Source organism: Danio rerio, chromosome 3, assembly GCF_052040795.2.
Source record: "Danio rerio strain M-AB ecotype USA chromosome 3, GRCz13ab, whole genome shotgun sequence".
In the NCBI taxonomy this organism is placed as follows: domain Eukaryota; kingdom Metazoa; phylum Chordata; class Actinopteri; order Cypriniformes; family Danionidae; genus Danio; species Danio rerio.
Genome location: NC_141023.1, coordinates 1,777,718 through 1,790,213, shown reverse-complemented (window position 1 = coordinate 1,790,213; position 12,496 = coordinate 1,777,718).

The window sequence follows — 12,496 nt, the reverse complement described above, 5'->3', positions numbered from 1 at the left end:
GGCTACGCACCCCGCCCCTCTACCTTGCGTATCATTGCTTTTTCCCCTCTAATTTATACAAGCTCGCAGCTACTGCGGCGGTGCATACGCAGTCAGCCAAGTGCTAAGCCTAGTGAAAACAGATATTGCTTGTCGACTTTTGTCAACATGTTTATGCTTTTACTGAATTACGTTTGTAACTGACCTAATTTTCTGAATTTCTCATTCCAGGTTTCGTCTACTGAAGCACAGCCGATCTCGGCGCTCCCTTCCCACAACCTCACTAGCCGTCCACCAACGCTAAACCAGAAATCACAGAGCAATTCCCTGTTAAGCACATCCATACCAGCCCTACTGAAATGGGCATTAGAACGTTTCCAAAAACGTCTAATAACGGCTCTTTCATCTCCTCATAATTCTGCCTTTTTCAGCTTTAACAGCATGATTCTGCCTGATGAATATGCTTAAATTATCACGTTATAAACCAAGCAATCTCTTTAATCTAGACGGCTGCAGCGCTCGGTTGCAATCAACATTACACCTGCCACCCGATTTCTGGCAATCGGAGGTCACAATTATATTTCGTAGTCCGTTTAACATTCGGATGCAGAAGTAGCCCACACATTTATGCTTAAAAACGATCCGCTGGATTTCGTCAATAACTACGGCGTTTGCACGTAATTCACCTACAAGTTCCCGTTTCTCTCTCCCTAATATCCCCCAGCTAAACTAGTGACCGGTTTTCTAATATTTGCATTCTCATTGCGGAAGAACCTCCGGCTTAAGCACTTCTATAGAATTCTTAAGCATCAATTTGGAGTGATAGAATTTCAAGCATTAATAAGCTACTTGAATAAAGCGACAAATTAGTCCCCTTTTATATTCTGGAAGAAATATCACGTTAAGCATAAACTGCTCTCCATCTTAGAACATCAAACACACATGCGCATTATCCCGCAGGGATGCCTTTCGTCACTCACCTACTTTATCTCGCACCAGCAATCTTCGGAATAGAAGAGAAATGATCTAAATCCGATCTTGGCTGTAACAAACTCTGCCCGTAGGGCGTCGCGCACCAGAGGCGCCGACGGCGCGGTGACGCGACAAGCTTACGACAGAGAATAGTAGATTAATGCACACCAGACTCACGCATTCATACTTTATCAATAAACTAATCAATTATACAAATAGCGCTCCGCGGCGCGGCAGAATATGAAGTGTCATGAATTGTGGCTGGGCACTACGGACAGCCGCATTGACTTCCTTAGTATTTATTTCCTTCCTGTGAAAGTCAATGGTTACAGGTTTTCAGCTTTCTTCAAAATGTTGTCTTTAGCGTTTAACACGGGAGTCACCAACCTCTGAAACTAAGAGCTACTTTCGGGCACCGATTAACGTGGAGGGCTACCAGTTAGATAAACACTTCTCAAATAACAAATTGCTCAATTTACTTATAATTATAATTTAAGTTTTTGGTAATAATTAATAATATTCATCCAGGTGAAGTCACTGATCACGTTATGATTCTCTCAAAGTTACCAACAATGATTTAACAGGGTAGGAAATACCCCGTAATTAATATATCAACGTGCAACACTATTTTATTTATCTTTGCAAATATTTACATTTTTAAATGATTACTTCTATATTAGAGAAAGCTTACTTGTAAGTGGTGTTATGGTGAGCTATTTTAGAACAGGCCTGTGAGCAACACACGAGAGCCTCGTGAGCTATCTGGTGCCCATCGGTACCATATTTGGTGACTCCTGGTTTAACAGAAATGAAAATCATAAAGGTTCGTAACCATCAGGTAGCGCTTAAAGCATGCGACCTGCTTATGCTTCCTTCCTTAAGCGCTGGAATAGAAGCCATTCATTTATTAGCTATCCAATTTCATCCTCAGTATATCCTTTTACAAAGATGCTGCCCCCTTCGTGGGGTATATTATCGGGGCCGCCAATGCGCTTCTAACTGGCAATAAAGTCAATACATTCTAAAAAAAAAAAAAAAAAAAAAAAAAAAAAAAAACTTCTGTACATGTTCCTAGTTGCATAGGAAATCGCTGACTCTCTTTTGCTTTATTTTCAGAAACTGGTATCAGAAGCAGAGCCGCAGCTGACTCCATTTCTCCTTTTAAGATGATAATCCCATAACCACAGCATACACAATTTGCGTCAGCATTCATTTATACATTTTAAGTTACCCCAGAACACCTCATCAGTTTCTCACTGCTCAACACATCCACACATTCCGTTCAATAACATTTTTGGTTTCATAACAGCTTAAAGTCATAGGACCATTCAGGCTTCCCACCAGATTCATAATCCAGTCACTCATTCAGAATTGGAGCCACCACCACAGCAGCACACAAGGGCTATCGTAACAACACATACAAACACTAGGAAAGTAGTCTCCCGACGCCTTCAAATCTTATATCTGACTCAGCCACAGCCATCTCAGGGAAGCTCAGAGGACCCTCACCAGCAGACGCAGTAATCCCAGCGGCCAAGGGCATGGGCCTAGTCCAGGGAGAGAATACGACCCAACCATACCAGCTTCCCGAGGGCAGAGGAACTACCCAGTCTCCCAAGGGCGCGGGCATGACCCAGCCATCTAGCTTCCTTTCTTCCTTCCAGCTGATTTGCACTCAGCCTTCTCCCCCTTTTCACTCACCTAACTCCAGTAGGAGTTCTCTCCCTGCCCAGGCCCCCTTGTCACCCCCGCCCCCCCCCCCGGCCGCTGCCACAGAAGTTTTCACTGCCCCCCAACTTTTCTAACTTCTGTAGGACCCCGCCCCCCCCATGGCTCTGGCCCCCGCAGGGGCGTTACCCCGAGCTTCGATTCTCGCAGGAATCATCTCACTGCCCTGGCCTTAGCTTTTTATATTATGTCATTCCATAATGACATATAGTATAGCACTATTTATTTTTCTCTCTGTTTGATTTTATTTATATAAATTTATATCTATATGCACCCACGCATATAAATATGAATTTATATATAGTGCTGTCACCCTCACGCTCTGTTCCCGCAGGAACACCCCCAGAGCACCTATACTGCCCGTCACCCTCCAGTAAGAAGTCTTCACCTCCCCCTCATCTTTCCCGACTCCTACTGGAGCAGCTAAATAGCTCACCCAACCCCGAGCTGTGACACGAGTCATGTCACCGACCCTCCCCGGCCCTAGCTTTTATTTATGTTTATTTTTGTTTATTTCTCACACTTATCTTTTATTTTTTAAATTTATTTATATATATGTATATATATATGCACCCACGCATATAAATATATATTTATATATAGTGCTGTCACCCTCAAGCTCTAACTCCCGCGGAGTTAATCCCGAGCACCGGACCCCCGCAGGGGTCATCGCCCAACTGCCATTTCCCCCTTCAGCTGGGGCTTCACCGACCATTCCTTTTCCCGACTCCAGCTGGAGATGGCACATACAGCTCTCTCTCCCGCAGGAGAGCCAAGAGCTTCGACTCTCGCAAGAGTCAGTAAAAACGCCCCCCCAAGGCCCTAGATTACCCCATTATATATTTATATATCTATATGTTTCATATAAATATATAATTATATATAGTGCTGCCACCTCCCAGCTCAATCTCCGCAAGGAGTGTTCCTCGAGCAAATTACTCCTTTGGAGTCCCCGCCCCCCCTGCCCCCCTTCACCCCCCTCTCCAGCCGGAGTCCTTCACTCCCCTTCCCTTGTAATGACTCCAGCAGGATTCCCGCCCACCCCATGGCTCTGACCCCCGCAGGGGTCTCCCCGAGTCTCTACTCCAGCAGGAGTATTCACAGCCCAAGCCAACTCTGCTCGGGTTCCCGCAGGAACCTGTTTCACCCTTTGCTCCAAAGGAGCCCTCTTTACCTTTTCTTTTTCAAATAACTATATCCAGCAGCCGGATATAGCATTTCAAGCCTTTTGGGGAGTTTCTTCGAATACACGGCTGCTGTCCCGAGCTTCATGCATTTGGGGAGCTCTCGAGAACCACCTGATCTCGTACTCCCCTCACATGCTCTATGGACCTGGCGGGAGCCCTGGGCTCAACTATCTCCGAGCTCAGGGTTCTCTCCCGGGACAGCATGCCAAACCTGCTTACAGCTGTCAAGCAATATCTAAGTGTGAACTCTTGAAGTGAAGTTTTTAAACTAATTTCGAGAGGAGCACGTGATATAATTGACAGCAGCTGGCCACCTATCTACACTCATTAGTTAGCCAATCAGATCTATCCTAACCCACTATAAGTAGCCTAGCTAGACATTACTCCCTTATCTTCGTTTTCCGAAGAAACCCCCCATCCACCCCTTTCTCCTCCTTTTCTCCTTTACAAAAAGGGGAGCTCTCGAGAACCACCTGATCTCGTACTCCCCTCACATGCTCTATGGACCTGGCGGGAGCCCTGGGCTCAACTATCTCCGAGCTCAGGGTTCTCTCCCGGGACAGCATGCCAAACCTGCTTACAGCTGTCAAGCAATATCTAAGTGTGAACTCTTGAAATAATTAAATAAAAGAAAATTCATAATAATAATAAAAAATTTAATAAAAATGGGGGATGGGGTGGACTAACAATTCTTCTGATATTATCTCTATATTCTTTCCTCTAACTGGGTTTCTTTAATAAATTTAATTATATCATTATATACCTCACTAGATTTGTTTCATAATAAACCTGCCAATGTAAAATGCTGAAGTTTGCTCTTTTTAACTGACTGAATAAGATTGTTTCGTTCTTTATTATATTTAATACAGTGAAATAAAATATGTTCTATTGTTTCTTGTTGATTACAGTGTATACATTGCCCAGTTGGGTGTTTCCCTATTTTATGTAATGTATGATTGAGTCCAGTGTGACCTATTCTCATCCGAGTTATAATACTTCCTTCCCTACGATTTCTGTTCTCCTTCCTCCCAGTTCCAACTTGTTTCTGTATATTATATAGATGTCTACCTGTATCAATGTTATCCCAGTGTACTTGCCATATTGATTGTGCATATGTTCTTATCATGATTTTAGCTTCTGCTTTGCTCAATGGGACTTCTAGATTTACTTTACTAATTCTGAGAGCTTGTTTGGCCAGAAAGTCTGCCTTCTCATTCCCTTCCACACCTACGTGAGCAGGAACCCAAATGAAATATACAGATTTGCCCTTCATTTTAATATAATATGTCTTACTGAGTATATTATTAAGAATATCCATTCTGTATGATGACCTTCCAGATCTTATACTTTCCAGTGATGAAAAGCTATCTGATGCAATTACTACATTATATATGTCATTCTCCTCAATCCACTGCAGGGCAATTAGTATTGCAATTATCTCTGTTGTATATACTGATATATTATTAGTTATTCTTTTCTTAATATGGTATTGATTAACTGGGATATACACTGCTGCGCCTGTATGGCCTGTTTGTGGGTCTTTGGATCCATCTGTAAATAAAAATATTGATTCTTTATAATTTTTTTCTAAATAATTCTGCATTATATATTTTGTTGGAAGAATATTATTGTTATCTTTTAACTCCTGTTGTATATTGAGATCTACTTTAGTTAATGGAAAAAACCATGGCGGAATATATGGGATTGGGACTGCCTTACAGTATTGCAGTTGATCTAATCCAATTATTCTGGCTTTTGCCTCAGCTATCCATCCGAAACTTATGAAATTAGTTTCCTCATGCTCCCAACATTCTAGTAATGTTCTTTTTGTTGGATGTGATTCAATTTGTCCCTGAATGTTAACCCAATATGCCATCATTAATTTCATTCTCCTAATGCTTAAGGGCATTTCTCCCATTTCAACCTGCATAGATGAAACTGGTGAGGTTCTAAATGATCCACTACAGATTCTAAGGGCCTGCGCTTGTAATACATCTAATTTTTGAGGTTTGACTCTGCTGCCGACATGTAAGCTATACATCCATAATCGAGGACAGATCTCATGAGGGCCCAGTATATATTTTGTAGTGATGTTCTACTCGCTCCCCACTCTTGCCCTGACAGGCAACGAAGTACATTAATAACCTTTTTACTTTTTTCTATGATTTTATTCAGATGATCCTTCCATGTCAGCTTTTCATCGAACCAAACCCCAAGAAACCTTACAGTTTTTACTTGTTCTAGTGGTTGTCCATATAGTTTTAAAGCGAGTGATATGGTTTTATGCCGTCTTGAGGAACAGATGACCTGAGTTTTTGCAACAGATAGTTTGAATCCCCATTTATTTGCCCATTTTTCTACCTCAAATATTGCATTCTGTATTTTCTTTTGTACAAATGACACATTCCGACCTTTAATCCATAGTGCCCCATCATCTGCGTACAACGATTTTCCTATACTTTGTTCAATCTGAGAGAAAATGTCGTTTATCATTATATTGAACAACAATGGGCTGCAGACACTACCTTGAGGAGTTCCATTTTCCACTGTGTATTCATGTGAATATTCTTTTCCTACCCTAACTTGTATTTTTCTTCCAAATAAGAAATCCATGACCCAATTATATGTTTTGCCAGTGACTCCTAAAGATTTTAATTTAATCAGCAATCCCTCTTTCCAAAGCATATCGTATGCCTTTTCTATATCAAAAAAGATAGCTATCACAACTTCTTTGTTAGTCTGTGCTTTCCTGATGTCTGATTCCAAACATAATACTGAGTCCATAGTATTTCTGCCTCTGCGGAACCCACTCTGATATGGAGAAAAAAGGTTTTTGCTTTCTAAAAAATATGTAATTCTTTCTGTAATCATTCTTTCCATTATTTTGCATAAGTGGGATGTCAGTGAAATGGGTCTATAGCTAGAAGGATCTGATGGATTTTTTCCTGGTTTAAGTATAGGTACTACTATAGATTGTTTCCATGCTATAGGTAATTGACCCATATCCCAAATTTGATTAAATAAATTTAGTACTATTTCTAGTGATGCCTCTGACATGTGTGACAACATTTTATAGCATATTTCATCCTTACCTGGGGCAGTTTGTCTTGCGCTAATGATTGCTCGTTTTAATTCAAACATATTAAATTGTAAATCTAAAGGATTTTCTGTTGTTTTTACTTTCTTTAAAAGATCAGGATATTTAGTTAATGTATTATTTCTGCATTTCCTAGCCTCTTCAGAGAGATTAACTGAACTATGTACATTTCTAAAATGTTGGACTAATAGTTCCGCCTTTTCTAGGTTGCTGATCGCTACTATATCGCCATACTTTAACACTGGTAATTCATAATTTCGTCTAACACCTGCCATTCTTCTAATCATACCCCACACCTCTGATAATTGTACCTCTCGTCCAAGACTATTGCAATATTCTCTCCAGAATATACGCTTTTGTGTTTTAATAGTTTTTCTTAATATTGTCTGAGCCTTTTTATACATGATCATAGCTTCCAGTGAATGGTGTTTTTTAAGATGTCTAAATGCTTTATTTCTTGCTTTAATAGCTGCTTTACAATCATTATTCCACCAAGGTACATTTTTAGTACAACCAACTCCTTTACTTTTAGGTATTATTTCTTTGGCTGCTTGAATTATTTCATTAACAATTTTATTATTTAAAATGTTTACATCTCTCTGGTTTATTATTTGTATTGTCATAACTCTCTTATCACATAATTCTTGAAATTCTTTCCAATTTACTTTCTCCAATTTCCATCTTGGAATTCTCTCTTCTTTTTCATACATTATCTTTAATCCAATTTTAGTTACTACTGGGTAATGGTCACTACCTATTGTATTGTGCTTGAGTACTTTCCATGTGCTAACCGCTGCTAATGAACTACTAATAAATGTTAAGTCTAGTACGCTTTCTGTATTTTTAAAACAGTTATACCGTGTGCCTTCACCATTATTTAGACAAACTAAATATTTTTCATCTATAAATTCATTAAGAAGAATCCCATTTGCATCATTACTATTACTCCCCCATAATGAATTATGTGAATTAAAGTCCCCACACCATAAAACACTGTCTTGTCGTACACCCATTACTTCTTCTAATATGTTTTGATTTAATTTATCACAGGGATTATAATAATTAATAATGTCTATACATCCTCTATCCGTCCATACCTTGATTAAAATTGATTCATACTTTGTATTTATTTGTTCTATCCTAAACTTCATTCCGCTTTTTATAAATGTTGCAATTCCTCCTCCTCTGCTATGATTCCTATCATTTTTAACTATATTATATCCCTTAATATTAAAATCTAATTGAGGTTTTAACCATGTTTCTTGTATGCATATTATATTATGTTTCTCTATAATATTATCAATATACTTTTTAAATTCTTGGCCATTCGCAATTAAGCTTCTTGCATTCCATTGTAGAATGTTTAACATTTAAGACGTTCCTTGATTATTATTTTGATTCTTTCATTCCTACTTTTCGTTTGAGCGGAACAATTTATTATCTCTGCCATGAATATTACAAAATCATTTTTGCTCACTATCAGAGTTTCTGCTTTCAGTTGTTCACATTTTTGACATGTCTCTGCATTTTTGTTCCTGTTTTCATTTTGTTTAGACACAGTCACAATTTCTGGAACCTTTTTTTAATGCTTCCGCATAGCTGATTCCTTGAACAGCTTTTACTCTTTGTACTTCTGCCTGCCTTTTGCTAACCTCACACCCTCGATACGCTGAGCTATGATCCCCTCCGCAGTTGCAACATTTCAACTTTGCACCCTCTTCACATTTCCATATTCGTGTTCCCCACTACATTTACCACACCTTTGCTTTCCCTTGCAAAAAGCTGCTATATGTCCAAATCTCTGACATTTATAACACCGGAGGGGCGGGGGAATGTACAGTCTTACATCATAGCACATATACCCGATTAATATCTTTTTCGGGAGTGTCTCCTCATCAAATGTGACCATAACAGAAAGACTGTCACAAGCACTTCCATTTCTGTTTGTTCTTAAGCGTTTAGCTTCGACCACATTTGCATTTGTTATGCTTGCTTTCACTTCATCTGCTGAAACATTGACAGGAATTCCTGTCACAACGCCTTTAACATATCTTTTCCTGATTGTCTTGGAACAGTCTACTTTTTTTCCATTGATTTTATTCACCTTAATTGCTTTAGCTTGCTGTTTTTCATCTTTACAGAAAATCAGTATCGATCCGTTTCTCAAGATTTTTGCACTCTTTATTATACCTATTTCCTTATGCAGTGTTTTGGTTAGTTGTATCGGATTCATACCTCCAAATGTGTCCCCTTCTTGCACAGGTTTAGCAAATACCTTGTATTCCACTGTCACAGTTTCCTCTAGGGCTGAGCATCTATCCGAATCACTTTCATCAGATTTATTTTTTCGTTTCTTTTTCCATTTGTTGTTTTTAACCATGTCCCATTTTTCATAGTTCCCGCAACCTACTTCCATATCTCCTACTTCATTTCCTGATTCGTCACTTCCGTCTGCATTCTCCTGTCCACTCACATTCCAGTTGTTGCCAACCGCCTTGGAGTCTAACCGCCTTGCCATCCTCCCTTCTTGCCAGCAGCTCCGCGTGCTGTTTGGCTGTTTCTCAATATGCGTTCTTCAGCGGTCTTGCATCCTTGTGTTCTCGTGCAACGTCATCATCAGCTGCCCAAGTTCAGTTCCAATACTCAAGACCGCAAGTACGGAGGACGCGTGAAACTTCCCGGATGTGTTCTTGATATCGAGGATGCACCGATGCAGACTTGAGCACCGAACTCACTCTGGAAGTCCCAGAAGTCATTGCTACTGGAGGTGGGAAGCGCTGCATTTTATCAAGATTTATTATTAAAGTTCAGAGATATCACTTATTTACCTCAGGAGTTTCCCTAAATGTAACGGTGAAAGTAAACATTACCATGAACATCTTAATAAAGGAATAAACACATTAAGAGTTGTTTGTTTGCTGAAATTCGTATTAAAATCTGTTATATTTATATTGTGCAGAGTATATTTCTAATGTTTTTATGCAAAGTATATATTTTGAAGAGGGGGCAGGCCCGGCACTACGGGGGGGCAAAGGGGGGCATTGCCCCCTCAGAAAGAGTTTGTGCCCCCCAGTTTTTATAAAGGATTGTTCACTTAAACTGAAAAGTATTTCTGTCATTAATTATTAACACCCCTGTCGTTCCAACCTTAAGAACACACATATAAATATTTTAAAATATATGACACCAATTAAATTATGAAAATTGTGAGATTAAAGCTAGTCCTATAGTTCAGAGATCCGGTCCCCGCGTCAGGTCAGGTGCGCCCATAAATACACTGTAAACGATTTCTGTTGTTTTCACAGTATTATACTGCATTTCTCAACAGTTGTTTACTGTATAAGCTGTGCACAGTGTGTTACTGTATATATTGTTGTTTTCACAGTATAATAATGTATTTTCAACTTTTCTATACTGTGAACATGGTTAACAGTATGTTACTGTAGATTTTACAATGAATTTTGGGGAAAAATCAGTTACTGTGCATCTAAATACAGTACTGCAAATGACCAAGAACACTCCACACACACTATATTATGATTTTTATATTTTTATTTTTAGGACAAATTATTTTGTTAAGTAAATAATCTAACCAGTTTCTTCAGACTGTGCAGTGCATTAAACTGTCCCCTGGTTTTCCATTTTTGGGTGCACTGCACCTTCATTTTATAAGGTTAACATGGAAATATTAAATCATATTTAATAAACATAACTTTGTGCTAAACCAAAACGTAAATTGGAACAAAAAGAATTGATTCACGTAACCAAAGACTGTTAAACACACAAAATGATTTCAAAGTCAGCATAAATGTCAGAGTGACCAACCTGCTTTAGACGGATTCAAGAATATTGGGCGCCCATATTGGCCACCGTAGAGGTCACATATCTCCGCATTTTCAAAACAACATTTTAAAATATAATAAAAAAATCTTAATAAATAAACCACAGATTTGAGTTTAAAACAACTACATTCTCGCATGAAAAACTGTTAAAACTTTATTTCATAACACATTTATTATCTAGTCATCGAAGACAGGGGCATGTCTCAATAATGTCTAGGCCGATTAAAGCATGAGGTTTGCCGGATACATGAGTGATGGAGCGCCGTCAACCCCTGGAGGTCAGAATCTCCCTTATCAGCAAAGCACACTTGAAATTAGACATGATATCTATAAACAAACCACAGATTTGAGTTTGGAAGAACTACATTCTCGCATGAAAAACTGTTAAAACTTCATTTCGTGACATATTAAACGCAATATTTCTGATATGATCTGGCTTTTCTCATCCGCCATTATATTTGCTTGTTGGTGTGAAATGAACTCTGGGAGAAAAAAATATTAATTCTCAAAACACTTCAAGCGAACCTTATTCTTATTGTTAAATTATGCAGCACTCGTGTAATCTTCTGAATTTTTTATTTGACAAATGCTGATAAATACATACCATCTTCATCTTCAGTAAAACACCAACACAAAGCAATACACTGTTGAAAGTCCCTCTTTCTCGGTTCAAGTAAAAATCTGGCAGATGTTTTTTTTAGATGTCAGATGTCTCACCTACAGAACATCTGTGTATGCACATGCACACATGTACAAAAGGAAGACTGACAATTTATAGAAAATAATAATAATAATTTAAGATACAGCAGTTTGTAATTATTCCCTTTAATAAACATCGAAACAATTATATATTTTTACAGGGAAATTCCACTACAGAAGTAACAATCTGCTGAGCAATATATTGGGAAGTCATTTGTTGAACAGAATGCTTGCAGGAGCCTCCTCTCGCCATACCCAAGAGACAAAGCACTTTGTCAAAGTATATGGCACTCTCATCGATGACACCTAAATAAAATCAAGTACATATTTAAGCAAAACACAACCATAATTCAAAGTTTTAAAACTAACGGAGTACTGTAAAAAGAGCTTGGCATATTCTGTACTCTTTATCATGTGTACACACACACACACACAGCCTGCTTCTTGAATTTTGGATTACTGACAATGGCTCGGCGAGGCAGTGGCGCAGTAGGTAGTGCTGTCAACTCACAGCAAGAAGGTCGCTGGGTCACTGATTCGAACCTCGGCTCAGTTGCCGTTTCTGTGTGGAGTTTGCATGTTCTCCCTGCCTTCACGTGGGTTTCCTCCGGGTGCTCCGGTTTCCCCCACAGTCCAAAGACATGCGGTACAAGTGAATTGGGTAGGCTAAATTGTACGTAGTGTGTGTGAATGTGTGTGTGGATGTTTCCCAGAGATGGGTTGCGGCTGGAAGGGCATCCGCTGCGTAGAAACTTGCTGGATAAGTTGGTGGTTCATTCCGCTGTGGCGACCCCGGATTAATAAAGGGACAAAGCCTACAAGAAAATGAATGAATGAATGAATGACAATGGCTCAGCAGGTCCTGGATGTCAGTGAGAGTTGCAGAAATGTCCCATCACCATCCTATGTGACAACTCTCAGTAGGATACACTGCAGGATCTCATGCGGCATCTGTGCAAAATAACCAACAATCATCAACATGTCGCTAACTA